Below are 15,381 nucleotides of genomic sequence, written 5' to 3'. Positions count from 1 at the left end.
ACATAAGAACGTTACAGAGAGGACATTTGGAACATTAACAGAACATTCCCACATGGTACTATTTCGGTCAGATAAAAACGTTCCCGAAATGACTGTAGGAAGACGTTCCATATTGGTTATCCTGTGGTCACATAAGAACGTTACAGAAAGGACATTTGGAACATTAACAGAACATTCCCACATGGTACTATTTCGGTCAGATAAAAACGTTCTCGAAATGACTGTAGGAAGACGTTCCATATTGGTTATCCTGTGGTCACATAAGAACGTTACAGAGAGGACACCTGAAACATTTACAGAACATTCCCACATGGTACTATTTTGGTTATATCATAACGTTCCTGATATGACTGAAGGATGACGTTCCATATTGGTTATCCTGTGGTCACAAAAGAACGTTACAGAAAGGACATTTGGAACAGTAACAGAACATTCCCACATGGTACTATTTTGGTCAGATAAAAACGTTCTCGAAATGACTGTAGGAAGACGTTCCATATTGGTTATCCTGTGGTCACATAAGAACGTTACAGAGAGGACACCTGAAACATTTACAGAACATTCCCACACGGTACTATTTTGGTTATATCATAACGTTCCTGATATGACTGAAGGATGACATTCCATATTGGTTATCCTGTGGTCACAAAAGAACGTTACAGAAAGGACATTTGGAACAGTAACAGAACATTCCCACATGGTACTATTTTGGTTATATCATAACGTTCCTGATATGACTGAAGGATGACATTCCATATTGGTTATCCTGTGGTCACAAAAGAACGTTACAGAAAGGACTTTTGGAACATTTACAGAACCATCCTACATGTTCCTCTGTTGGTCATATAATAATGTTCCTGATATGACTTTAGGGGGACGTCCCAGATTGGTTATTCTGTGGTCACATGGCAACGTTACAAAAAGGACATTTGGAACATTAATAGAATGTTCTCACATGGTCCTCTGTTGGTCGTTTAATAATGTTCCTGATATCACTAGGAGGACAAAATATTAAATTACAGTTAGAGCATTTTATTTTTATAGGCAGTTAATACAAAGGATGTGTCAATGTGCAGTGGACCATACAAACAAAGTAATAAATAAATTATTTCAGAATGAAGAAAAATAAAAGAGTGATTCAGTCTGCACTATCGTACATCAGACAAAGACAAATTAAATAATTAAATAAGACTTTACATTAAATTGTGTTAACAAGCACAAAAATACTAGTAAATAATATTATACTAATATGTATTATGTTGTACTCTCTGAATATGATGATGTAGATTGCAATCATGGGCGAGGCTAGCCCCTTTTTCGGGGTGCTTCAGCCCCCCTAACACGCAGCTCAGCACCCCGAAAACTGGGGGCAAGACAGTTAATTATTCTGATATGTTCGTTCGTCTTTGACCAGGTTAAATAATGTCCAAAACATACTCCGTAGTTTGTGGTTTAAAATATATAATAAGGTAGAAAATGAAAACTTCCCCGCTTAGCAAATGGTGTCATCCTCTTCTACTCTGTACCTGCATCTAGCCCGTCCGTCATTCAGCGTGAAACACGCGCAGAGTGAGAATCAGATAGTGTTGTGATGCAACTTTTTTGTTCAAATCTTACAAAATGTTTACGTTATGTTAATAATGAGCGAGTACATCACGAATCAATCTTTCAAGTCGTGTTTTTGTCTTATAATGAATCACCATGGTACACGTATAATAAGTGTTTATTTTCGGATTATTTAAGTCCGGCGGGTACCCGCGCGCGGCGGAGTAGCACAGGACCGGGGTGACTCGTCCATAGACTTAAACGGAGAGACGTAGCGCCGGTTACAATGTTCTTCCGCAAAACGCATGCAGTGCGTCTCAGTGGGTAGTTGCATACGTGTGTCTCCGTTGTTAAAGTTTATTGTATGATTTATCGTTAATTTGAGACTTATTTTAACAATCGGGAGTCATGTAAACATGACATCACGGGCGTCTTTTCTGGTCAGTCGTCATGAAAACATGGCGTTTGGAACAGAGTGAAAACAAACTACATATCACTGTATACCACCAGTAGGCTACCGGTAAGTTATGTGTGAAATCACTAACTGTCTGACTATCAAACTAGACAATAAATATTTTTTTAGTTTGTCACATGTCTTTAACCCTTAGTGCAGGAGTCACAAGTGTTTTGTTTTAGACATATAGTAATGGTTCAATTAAAGGACTGTTAAAAGAAAAGCTGCAAATTAACAAACTATTAATAAACCTACCATATGTTGTAGGCATAAAAGTTATAAATTAGGAGATTTGTCATTTTGACAAAAGCAAACGATACACTGTATATTCACATAAAGCCATACCCACACTGCTGGTGTAGCCCACCTTTTGTCCTGAGACTTTAATATGGCATTAATGGCAAAAATGTGCTAGCTCACCATTAATTAGAAATAAAAAGGTTGGCAAAAAATGCATCTGAAAACTCACCAGATTGATGCTTTAAAATATGTAATTTAAAAAAAATTCTAACGGGGAGCATGCTCCCGGACCCTAGGGGTAATAATTTTCTCATCTTTTTCACCCCTGACCCATTTTTAATGCCTGAAAGGTCTCCAAAAAATCTTTATTTTGGGGTTAGTTGAACCAATGTTAAAATGAAAGCTATTTTACAATATACATATTATGGGTTCTGTAGGAAAAAAGAGCGGGTGGTGGCAGCGGAGCTCATTGGGTGCTCAGCACCCCTAAAGCTCTAACCCTAGAATCGCCTCTGATTGCAATGCATCTTGGAAACAGTAGTCAGTTAACAGCAACAGCGTTCAATACGCTTTATGAAAAGTACTACCTTTCCCATAATGCTACAGCTTACAAGAGGACCCGGAAGTCGCATGAAATTCAAACTGCCACACTTGACGACGCGTGATCTTTGTTTTGTCTTTATATAATACTGTAAGGTAAGTTAAGATACTTTTCTTTTTAAACCTACATAGATTTCACTCGTTGTTCTACAGCGAGTTACATGAATGTTTTTTCTGTTTATTTGCTATTCTTTTCTGTGATGTTTTTTATTTCTATGTTAGGCTATATATTCTTATTTGCCATTTAAAGTATAACGATAAACATGCAGGCTTACAGTGAGCTAAACAATTTTCATAAAGAGGATGTTAAAAAAATCTTTAAGATGTTCGATCTTTACAAAATAAATTAATGCTCAGCCCACAAAGATGCCAACCGAAGATCAAATGTTTTGTGTACAAAACAAAAAATCGACACTTTTTGGAAATACTGTTGTGAAGGAATTTAATACCTAAGAATCATAAATTAGCGTTTGTCTTACAAAAAAAATGTAAACATTATTGTGCTTTGTTTGCAGAAGTCATGTACCACACATTGTCAAACCTGAAGAAGTGTATCTTCCTGCAATCTGGGTAAAGAAGGTGTAACTTTAATACACATTATTTAAAAACATAAGAGTCATGTTCATTATTTATCTTTGTGTTATTTGATTTAAATTACAATATTGAATGTATTGAATTTGTTAAATTTTGTATGAGGTAATTTCTTGTATGGGTTAATTTGCCTAATATTAGTATTAGATACAAAAGCACAAGTGTTTTGGCTTAATTGTGACAGCATGTTTTAAAAATGTTTCAGGTACTGGGGCTTGGATTGTTTGAAGTAGTAAAGAATAATGGCAAATAATGAAGCAGGCAATAAAAAATACTTGACCAAGAAGTTTTGGAGCTTAACATTTTTGTAGTTTGTAATTGCTTTTTTCTTTAAGTTGGTAATTTGAAAATCTTTCCGGAAGTCTGAAATCTTCCTACATATTTTTTTCACATCTCGATTTGAATGTTAAAAATCTTAGTTCTTGGATTTGTGATGTTTTGTAATATGTGTTTTTGCCCTTACTTATGCATTTTATGTAAATATATTTTTAACTGGATTTGTATTTGTATGCTCTTATTCTGCAGGCTCCAGACCTGGAGATTGAAGTTCCTAAAGGTTGATGTTTATCAAGCTTGTGACCTTATCACATGGTGTTATTTTTTTTACATTTATATATCTAATACACATTTGCACATCTGTAAACATAAATTTAATATTTTGTGGGCTATTTTTTATTTTATTTAACCAGTTGTTGTATATTGAAATCTGTTACATTTTATGCACTCCAAATGTAAATGTTTTGTTTTAATTGCATCTTTATTGTTTAAATCAATTTAATTAATGTGGGTTTTTGTTAGCTTTTATGTTATTCTTGTATTTTTTGGCTATTTATTTGTTTTTGTAATTTATTATCCTTCTGTTAATTTGCCAGATTTTGACCTTCTATTTGTTTTTCCTGTAATCTCACTTCAATTATTTTTTGTGTTTCTCAATGATACATTTTTGTCACAGTCCCAATTTGTTCCTGCTTGTTTCTCCACTGTCAGGTGAGGATAATAACAAACACAGTTCAGGTGAGAGAGTGAAAAGGATTATGGGAAATGAAGTCCATTTGGACTTCATTTCCCATAATCCTTTTCACTCTCTCACCTGAACTGTGTTTGTTATTATCCTCACCTGACAGTCATCCCCCTCATCACTCCATTGTCTAAATACCCTGCTTTTCCCTTTGTCTAGGTCAGTTCTTGTTTATAGTGATGTGTTGTGTGTTTTGCTGTTTACCAGTTTCCATGTTCCTTGTTTTATATTAATTAAAGATTATAATTTTGGATTCATCATGATCTCCATCTCATCCTTTATCCTCCACCACACCAACCGTATCAATTTCCCAGTATAATTATATATTGTTTGAGTTATGGCTATGTTCTGGGGGTTCTGGATAAGTTGTGGGTGAGTCTCAAATGTTCTGGGAACTTTACTAGGCAATGTCCTTAACACCAGCGGGGTCGTTCTGGGAACATAAAATTTCTACATAAAATATGGTTCCCTTAACATTTCCAGAACGTCCTGAATGTTCCGTGAATGTCTGCCAAATAACATCCTTCAACCTTTTAAAGAACTCCACATCACGTCAGTCTCGGAACGTTCTGGGAACTTTACTGGGCAATGTCCTTAACACCAGGGGGGTCGTTCTAAGAACATTATGGGAACGTAAAGTGTACATAAACTATGGTTCCCTTAACATTTCCAGAACGTCCTAATTGTTCCGTGGAGGTCTGCCAAATAACGTCCTCCAACCCTTTAGGGAACTCCACAACACGTCAGTCTCATAACGTTTTGGGAACTTTACTGGGCAACGTCCTTAACACCAGCGGGGTCGTTCTAAGAACATTATGGGAACGTAAAGTGTACATAAACTATGGTCCCCTTAACATTTCCAGAACGTCCTGAATGTTCCGTGGAGGTCTGCAAATAACGTCCTCCAACCCTTTAGGGAACTCCACAACACGTCCGTCTCATAACGTTCTGGGAACTTTACTGGGCAACGTCCTTAACACCAGCGGGGTCGTTCTGAGAACATTATGGGAACGTAAAGTGTACATAAAATATGGTCCCCTCAACATTTCCAGAACGTCCTGAATGTTCCGTGGAGGTCTGCCAAATAACGTCCTCCAACCCTTTAGGGAACTCCACAACACGTCCGTCTCATAACGTTCTGGGAACTTTACTGGGCAACGTCCTTAACACCAGCGGGGTCGTTCTGAGAACGTTATGGGAACGTAAAATTTCTAGGGGGGATGAGCCTTTAGGCAGTAAGACGACGCCTTGTTACGTGTTTGTTTGTGAAAGCAACACAAAAGAAATGCCTTCCCATGCGTGATCCTGCGTTAAATAAACTTACCGTTCAGAGATATACGCGAACAAACAGGGTTTTAGATGTGTTTAGATCCGTCTTAATACAAAAGTGCGTCAAATATGAGGCATTGTGTGTTTGTGTGTGCGTTTGGCCGTCGACCGCGTCTGACGGAAGCACAAAGAAAACATAAGCGCCTGGAGATGACTTGTATTTACAGGCGAGAGAGCATACTTTATAATTTTACCACAAAGCGCGTCAAATATGAGGCATCTTGTGTTTTTGTGTGCGTTTGGACCTCGATCCCGTCACACTGACGAAGCACACACTCGCCTCTTTTTGGAGATAACTTTATGCGCGAGTAAACAAGTATGTGATGTTTGCAATGGCACCTTTTATAAGAATACCACAAAGCGCGTCAAATATGAGGCATCGTGTTTGTGTGTGCGTTTGGACATCGCGTCACTGACGAAGCACGCACTCGCGTCTGTTTGGAGATAACTTTAGGCGCGAGTAAACAAGTAGATGTGATGTTTACAATCGCATATCTTATAATGATACCACAAAGCGCGTCAAATATGAGGTATTTGTGTGTGCGTTTGGACGTCGATCGCGTCTGTTTCATGAAGCACACACACTCGCGTCTGGAGATAACTTAAGTTACAGTCTGAGTAAACAAGTAGATGTCATGTCACCAACACTTGGATTAAAACTCAACACAGCACTGAATGGCTGCAGAGGAGTCTCCATTGACTGGGGTTGACTAATGAATGAATATGGATGATCTCTGTTCTTCTCTTCAATGGAGCGGGGCGTGGCTCATTATAGATAATGCAGGAACACGAGAAAGACGGTACATCTCCCTCTTCTAACACAGTTAACAACGAATTACAATATTTGTTTTCGATTTCACTAACATCTTCCAAAAGCAGACATTCCAAGCATTATGTAGATATGTATCTTTTGTTGATATGACAAGTATTCCTTAAGATACAGTTAATTTTTCTGACGTGTTTCTGAAAGGACTTCACTGAGGGAGAGAGAACAAAACACGCATCATGTTTATTTTCTTAATTTTGCGAAAAGCACAACATTCTGTTTTTATTGGGAGTGGACAGAACAAAACTAGACACTTTAACGTTTTAAATGATGTATAAATCATATCTGTATGACCAAAATCAGCAGAGTTATCTAACTCTCTTTGCGGAGTGATTGAAAAATAAAGAGTTTGCGGCGCCCGCGCCACCGTCGACCCCAGAGTGTTAATTGCAGCTGCCTCTGGTACTACGCACAGCAGTGAGTGTGCCCTGCGAGGGCACTGAAGGGAAGCAGGCACCATAAATGGGGTGTGAGCTGCTTCGCTTCAATAAGAAATAGTGAGTGCCACGAACGAAGACGTTACCCGCCTCAGCGGATGAAGGACTCGAATCGTAACACAAAAGATCATATCTTGACCAAAGGACGATCAGGAGAATATGCTGTGTACAGCTGTACAAGCAACACTCAGCATAAACACAAAATCACTGTTTGACACAGCTCACACAGGCTGTGACAAGCAGATATACATACATAGCCTACACATACAGGTGTAGAAAACGTAAAAATATTATTATTTTCATTATTATGTGTATGTACATACATATAATACCTCCATACTGTAAGAAGAGAGGAGGCTTCACGTGGAGACTGCACGTTTAGCCTTAAACAGTAGGCGGATTATGAAGATGGTTCATCTCTCCAGAGATAGATAGCTGAAATATATGGCTCTCACGCAAGGCGCCTTCCCGATCCGGCGAAAGAGAGAGAGCGGACGTTACGTGCAAGCAGAGATACCGCCGCCTGCACAAAATCATATGGCGACTCCCACGAGTGAAACCGCTGCTAAGAAGCGGGATCGCAGCTGCGAGCCCAAGCTTCCTAGAGAGCGAAAGACAGATGTCACGGGTGTAGGCGGGGCACGCACGAGTGCAGTCACCGCTTTGCCTCGACAGAAGCGGGACCGGATCCGTGAGGACGCGAGCCTTGAGATATCCTTCTCTAGCGCGAAGCTGGAGCGCAACACGTGCACGGAAATTATGCTCACAGTGCACACAGCCAGGTTTCTCAAAAGCCAACTGTGCGTGCTGCGCTCCAGACACATATACATGTGTATCCTTGTCTGTGATATCGCACTGACAGGGAGATACACATACTTGAACTTCATAAAACATACTTCAGATTTATGCAAACGTACACGCAGTCACTTGCTGAGGCACTAAAAGCGAGTGTGTTTGTGTGGGATGCCTTCTTATACCCTTGGTCCGCACGGCATCCAGCCTATATCCAATAATCAAATTATTGATTATGTGTTACACGTGCTTCAGATCAGTCACGCCGAGGCGTTCCCCAAAGCGTTGCTATGGCGACGCAGCTCGAGTTCCTCAAAAGGGAACCACAGCTACAGTCACAGGTGTGCACAATGCACAATGTTATTTATGAGTGCAACACAGTAGAATGTAGTTCATGAGCAAAATGATAGAACACAATTTATATCTCTCCATATGTTACATTCATTCATTTTACTCTTTTTGAGCAAAATATAATATTGCAGAATTGCATTAATGAAAAATGTTCTCATAAAAAGTGAAACGAATGAATGTAGCATCTGGAGAGATATAGGTAAAGGTGTGCTATAGTAGAAAAATACATGTGTTAATAAATTGTGTTCTATCATAACATCATTAAGGTAATTTACTCTCAAACAACTATTGTTTAAATATTGTGAGGTTACATTTAACTAAGTAGTAGCAATACTGTTGATGATAGCTCTTTAATTTTATATAATTTAAAGCAGGTGTAGATGATCTGTCAAGCAGTGCAAGGGACAAAGACATTTCTACCTCAGGGTCCAGAATAGAGAAAGAACAAGCTGAGGACTTTGAAAGTGTAGAGCAGTAATTCTCAAAGTGTGGTCCAGTGGTCCGCCAAAAGATGACCTACACTAGGCAAGTGTTTATAGAATCATCACTTATTTAAGTAGATTTTTAATCCACTTGTGAAACTGTGATATCAGTTCTTGCCATTATGTTTTAATAACGTAAAAATGGATTGGTGGCTAAACCAAAGAGGAGTCAAAAGAAAAAATCAAGTGTCAACTGAAAGCAAATCCACATATCTATTAGTTTTGTATTGTACTAGTTTTTGTTTCATGTGTTAAACCCCTGTAATTTCAGTGATTTTGGACATTAAGGGGAACATTTTTTCAGCATTTTATTGTTACCATAGTTACAACCATAGACTTCATATACCCACCACCTCAGCTCTTGGCTCTTTGGAATGACAGCCAGTGGAACCTAGGCTGTTACAGTATGTTTAATTAGAGTGTTTTTCACATGTGCAGTTTGTTGTTCATATTAAGCTGCAACTCATTTCACATTTACTTTTTCAAATGAAATAAAATTTATTTAATAATTTCTGAACATGGCATTGCATTTGTTTTAAAAAAATTAGTTTTTGACTTAAAACAGTTGCATATTAAACTTAAATAGCTTATCCTTCCTATTATGTTGTTTTTTGGGGCGTGTTAGAGTGAGATTTTGTAGGTGGTCCTCAGAAAAAAATTGGAAAATAAAGTGGTCCTTGGGCTGAAAAAGTTTGAGAAACACTGGTGTAGAGGATGAAACAGCTGAGATGGATACAGAAAGAGTAGAGACTGAAACAGGAGAGAATGATACAGAAAGAGTAGAGACTGAAACAGGAGAGAATGATACAGAAAGAGTAGAGACTGAAACAGGAGAGAAGAATATGGAAGGAAACAGAAAAGATCATGAAGTGAATGAGGAAAGCTTTGATAATTTTGCCCGGCCCCAGTCCAAAGACCTCAGTTTATTTTTGCAGTTCCACCCCCAACAAACCCCAAAAAGAGCCCTACCAAATATTTTTTACACAAAAGATGGGCTCAATCGTAAGTGGCTGACATATTGTGAAGGAAGTCATGCACTTTATTGCACTGTTTGCCTCGCTTTTTCGAAGCCTACTGTTTCAGAAAGTCATTTTGTAAGAGGAGGCATGCAAGGCTGGAAACATGTTCATCAAAGGATTGAGGAGCATGAAAGAAGTAAAGTGCATAGGGACTGTGCAGAGGCTTGTTTCCTGATGGCAAGTAAAGGAGACATTGTAAGCAAAATAAGTGGAAACCAGCTTTCGTTACATCGACAACAAGTGAAAATGAAACGACAAGTGATGGAGCATGTTGTTAATGCCGTAAAAGTGTGCGGAAAGCGTGGGCTCAGCTACAGGGGATCAAAATCTGAATCTGCCTACACCCTTGAAGATAACTCTATTGACCATGGCAACTTCTTAGAATTGATACTTTTCCTGAGTAGATATGACTCCAGCATGCAACAGCATGTTACAGAGTGCATTGAAAAAAGTAAGAAACAACATGAGGCTGGGGAGAAAGGCAGAGGATCATTAGTCACTCTGCTCTCAAAAGACACAGTGAACAAAGTCATCACAATTATCAGTCAGTTAATTAAAGAAACAGTTGCTAATGAAGTCAGAGCAGCAGGGATGTTTTCTGTCCAAATAGACACCACACAGGACATAACATCCAATGATCAGTGTTCTGTCATCCTCAGATATGTGACAGATGCAATTCATGAGAGATTGGTTGGTATGGTTGACTGTGAGGCCTCTACTGGGCAGTATTTTGTGTAACTACTGAAAATAATTCTGCAAAAACTCAATCTAAACATGTTGTGTATGCAGTGCAACAGATGGGGCAGCCAACATGCAGGGCCAGTACAAAAGAAAGAAAGGATTTTCTGCCTTTCTCAGTGAGCAGGCCCCTAACCAAATTCATGTGTGGTGCTATGCACACATTCTGAACTTAGTGTTGTCAGACACAACAGGCATTGTACTACAGAGTGCATCACTGTTCGGTTTACTAAATGATGTTGCTGTCTTCTTACATGAGTCATATAAACGGATGCAGAAGTGGCAAGAGATAACTGCAGAATCTGGGAACCGTTAAAGTAGACTTTGTCCAATTGGGCAAACACGCTGGTGGGCAAAGGATGCTGCTCTGAGAAAGGTATTTGGGTGTTTTGGAAAGCCTGAAAGTGCCCTGTACATTGACCTGATCTTGACATTAGGAGCAATCGTAGAGGACAAAACAATGCAGTCAACTGCTAGAGTTAATGCTACAGGATTCATTGAGGGCCTCCTGAAATACGAGACCATTCTCACAGCTCAAACTTTTCTTCGGGTTTTTGAGCACACTGGACCCTTATCAAAATATCTCCAGACAAGTGGAATGGATCTACTCACAGCACAGCGACTGGTTAAGGGCACAGCAGATAGCTTAAAGAAGTTTGTGAGGGATTTCAGTGGGGCCCAAAGAGCTGCGAGCCAATTTGTGGAGTGGGCAAATGGCAAGCTTCTGGAAAAGGACTGTGAGGTGGTGGTGCAGGTAGCCCTACCTGAAAAACGGGTGAGAAAGAAGAAGACCATGCCAGGAGAGGTGGCAGCAGCTGAGAGAGACTTTGAGGTCAGAGTGTATAATGTAATAATGGACACTGTGACGGAGAGTATTCACCAGCGCTTTGCTGCTAGTGAAAAACTCTGCACTGATTTTGCCTGCCTTGACCCCAAAAACTTCCCTGAGTTAAGGGACAGGGGTCTCGTTCAATCAGCAATGCAAAACATCAGCAACTGTTTGCTGAAATTTGATTCAAGGGCAACTGCTGGAACTTTGCAGGCTGAGCTGTTAAGCCTTGCCAGACAGTGGGAAAGATTGAAACTGTCCCCTATGAAAGAATACCAGGTGAGGACATACACAGCAGATGATGAATCATCTGAAGGCAGTGGTAACGAAGACACACATGATGTGGAAGGGCCAGAGCTGGTTAATAAGAATGTCTGTATGTGTAAAAACTGTGCCATTTGTGTGTATCTTGTCCTGGCACAATACAATCTGTTGACAGATGCATACCATGTCATTGGACTGGCCTACAAATTTTTGTTGACGTTATCAACCACTCAAGTGGCCTGCGAGAGGAGCTTTTCCACCCTTAAGTTTGTTAAAAACAGACTTAGAAGCACTCTAACACAAGAGCACTTGGAAGCCTTTATGCTTATGTCAACAGAGAAAGACATTCTGATGTCCTTGGACTCTGATGGGGTTATAAACAAGGTTGCAGAGACCAGTAACCTACTGCGACGGCAACTCATGTTTTAAGGGAGTGTGTGTGTTTGTGTGTGTGTTTGTGAGATAGAGAGAGAAAGAGAGAATTACTGTTACACGCCACCACCAAATGTTTAAACTACAATGTTCAGTTTGTAATTGTTAATACATGTTGTACATTCATTACAGTACAGTTTTTCAGTGTCATAACAGTAATATATTATTCTTGTTTTGCCATGTTCTTATTTATTTATTTACTTCTTTATCTATACTTGTTATTTTATGTTCAATTCTAATGCTTTGGCATTGCAAAAAGGTACTTTGTCATGCCACAAAAACTACTTTAATTGGACAGTGCTCCAATGCCCAATACCACTATGTTTGTATATAGTCAAAGCATGTTTGTATATAGTCAAAGCATATATATTAGCAACTGTTAAATGGCCTGTTTAGGTCTGTTCTAAACATGCATATGCATAGCAAAATCCATTTTCTGCTGTTATTGTATGTTGTTGTTGACTTAAGATCTTTTAAATAATAATTATTACACTTGAGATTTCATGTTGTTGTGCAGTCATTTTATTGTAATTTTAGACTTCATCATTGGCTTATTTACAGGGAACCATTTTCATGAAACCTACAAAAACTTCACTGTTTACTCTATCTACAACGTCAACATGCATTTGTGTAGTGGCATCTAGTGGTGAGAATGCAGATTGCAGGGTATATACTCAGTAGAACGCATAGAACAACAAAACCTAAAACATGACGTGGCGTTGTCAAGGTAACAATTTCACTGGATCTAAACAAATCAATCTAACCATAGATGTGACCAGCAGTAGCGGTAGCTTTCTTAATATACTTAACATAATTTTGCAAGAGTTCTATGACGTAAGTAGTATTTTTTAGCAAATTTTTTTTTGACCACCGAGGGCCGGTGGTCTACGAAATTTCCCGGTAGATTTATTGGTCCCACTCCGCCCCTGCTCTCAGATATTCCACATGTTCACCAAAAATTATCTCCTTGGGAATGTCTGACACTGGTGCATAAATACTGTAATAGACTTGCCAGGTGTGAAAGCTTGTCCGGCATAGCAAAAGTAACTAAGGAGGGCAGGGCTTAGCGAAGGGTCAATTTCTTAATTAAAACTGAAAAAGTTCCCCACCATTGAATCCATTTTTTTCTTAGCCCCAGGGTTATGAAGATCTCTCTTTTGAGGCACGTCTGACCATCTTTTACGATAACTCCCTTTTCTGGTCTGTCCTCGTCCAGTATATAATTCACCTACACATTACACATATTACAAAGAAATGCATGCAGTGTCAAATACAAAACACTCTGGAAAATATTTGTGACCCCGAAAAGATGTTAACCACATACTATTGTTCTTGAAGAGAATGATTCAGTCTTAGTGTCCATGAGGCACGAGGGCTGAGATTTGATTTTATATTAAGAGCCTCACACTGCTCCCCACAATTAGCTACCATGTCAACATCTGTAGGAACTTCCCAACTACATGCCAATTCTTATTGAAGGGGATAGTGCTAGGGTACTTAAGGTATGGCAGGGCCTGAGATTTGATTTCATAGTCTCACACTGCTCCCACAGCGGGCTGCCCTCTCCACATCTGAAGGGACATTCCCATGCACTGCAAGAAAATGACAGTTCTTTTGACAGTAAGAAGACATTTACAAAAAAAAAGGTTTTAGATTATGGAGGCAAACATAAAAAAATGCCTAGATGCTGACATTTTAGATATCTTTGATGCCTGAAGTGATAACTGTACTAAAATAGATATTAATGTAAATGCATAAAAAATCTGACTATAAATACCCAAGATGCCTTCTCCACGTGTTTCAAGGGTGAAATCTCCATGAGAAACCTGTTTAAATTCCTCCAGTGCCTGCTGGTTAACTCTCTCATTGTGGTGATGTAAAATGTTACGCACAAGGAAGATGTGGCTTTCTGGGGACACAGACTTGAAATAGTTGTTATTTCGCATGCTAGCTGCTCATCTGTCTAAGAGTTGATCCACCCACAGAGCTCCGGCACAAGTCCAATAACTCTTAGATCATCCTTTTCATCTTTTGTGTTGTACTAATGAATAGTGCCATACAATGCATTGTGCTCTACAGAACCAGTTGCTGGATGGCCATTAGGATTAAGTGGGTCCTTTTTCAACAGCAACTATGGCAAAATCACAGCTGCATGCCCTGTTTCAGTCTTAGGTCACAACATCCACAACTACCAGAGAAGATCAATGAAACACTCCCAGGAGGTTTACAACAACAATACAGTATGTTGTGCTGTTGTGGGTGTAACAACAGTCATCAGAGAAACCTCAAACTACAATTTTATTCTGTCTCAAAGAAATAGATTGGCGGAATTGAGGATTAGCGTGCTAGAAAGAGGGATTGTTCATGCATGTTAATAAATTAAAGCCAAAAATGTTCACCAAGTTGTCTTTTATGTATAATGACACAAATATTATATTGTATGTATTTTTATGAATTCTTTAAATGTCTGGAAATATTGAATACAGAATATAACAAATAATGCAGGATCCCGTGATGTTTTGGCTATGGTGAGGGAAATGGCCCTTACCTCCTTCATGCCGTCATTCACCACTTACTGCATAGAGTGGGCAAAACAGGAAAGACGTTCCTCCCACAAGTGTTCATCATCTAGATTCTTCTCCTCACTATCACTGTCATCAGACTGTTGTTGTGGCATTTGAACTTTGAAAGCACATTTCATATTAGCAGTGTTGTCTGTAATGATATAACTTATCTTCTGACGAATACCATATTCCTCTGTGATCTCATCAAATGCAGAAACAATACGCTCCCCACTATGTCTGCCTGTAAAATGCCTACAGTCTAGCAAGTAGGATTTGAGTGCATAGGAATCTGAATCAGTTGATTTGTTGCACACATGGGCAGTCACTCCAAGGAAGGAGCGCAGGCTGCGATCAGACCAGAGATCAGTCGTTTATGAAACAGATGAGTGGGTCTCTAGCTTCTTTAAAAGAGTTTCCTTGACAGTCCTTACTAGGGTTGCCAACTTTCTGAAATGGAAATAAGCAAGGGGGGTGCCTGGGTCCGGTGACATGCCCCCACGGAAGAGAATTTTGAAAAAAAAATAACCCCTGAAATAAAGACTTCTGGTGAAAATAGTGGAAACTAATTAATACATTTAGATAAATATAATATTTAATGAATAGCAAAGTATGCCTAATAAGTATACAAGACTGAACCACATAGATGTGAAATATAAAGGCTATCATGATCATTTTGCGAACAATGAACCATGTTTTTTTTTAAGTTTATAATATGCCCTCTTCAAAGACACCCCCATTTTTAAACCTTGAGCTATCTAAATCCATAATTATTTAATAAGAAACCCATCAGCAATGATTGACACATTATGAGACGGGAGGGAGCGGGACACAGGAACAGAGGGAGAGCACTGGAGAGATATATATGTGGAT

The 15,381-nt window shown here is 39.1% G+C and overlaps 1 protein-coding gene and 1 long non-coding RNA gene across 4 annotated transcripts in view; both read left to right on the top strand.

Annotated features, from left to right (window-relative positions):
- LOC129441600 (macrophage mannose receptor 1-like) overlaps positions 1-15,381 on the top strand; it is a 329,376-nt gene that overhangs the window by 143,943 nt on the left and 170,052 nt on the right. The window lies entirely within an intron of this gene.
- On the top strand, positions 2,759-4,148 carry LOC141366029 (uncharacterized). The gene is made up of 3 exons (XR_012370965.1): positions 2,759-2,935; positions 3,355-3,409; positions 3,636-4,148. It is a non-coding gene; the product is annotated as an uncharacterized lncRNA (long non-coding RNA).

This window comes from Misgurnus anguillicaudatus, chromosome 2 (assembly GCF_027580225.2).
Source record: "Misgurnus anguillicaudatus chromosome 2, ASM2758022v2, whole genome shotgun sequence".
NCBI classification, from domain to species: Eukaryota; Metazoa; Chordata; class Actinopteri; order Cypriniformes; family Cobitidae; genus Misgurnus; species Misgurnus anguillicaudatus.
Note: the sequence above shows the minus strand (reverse complement) of the source record. Positions and strands in the feature narration are given on the sequence as shown.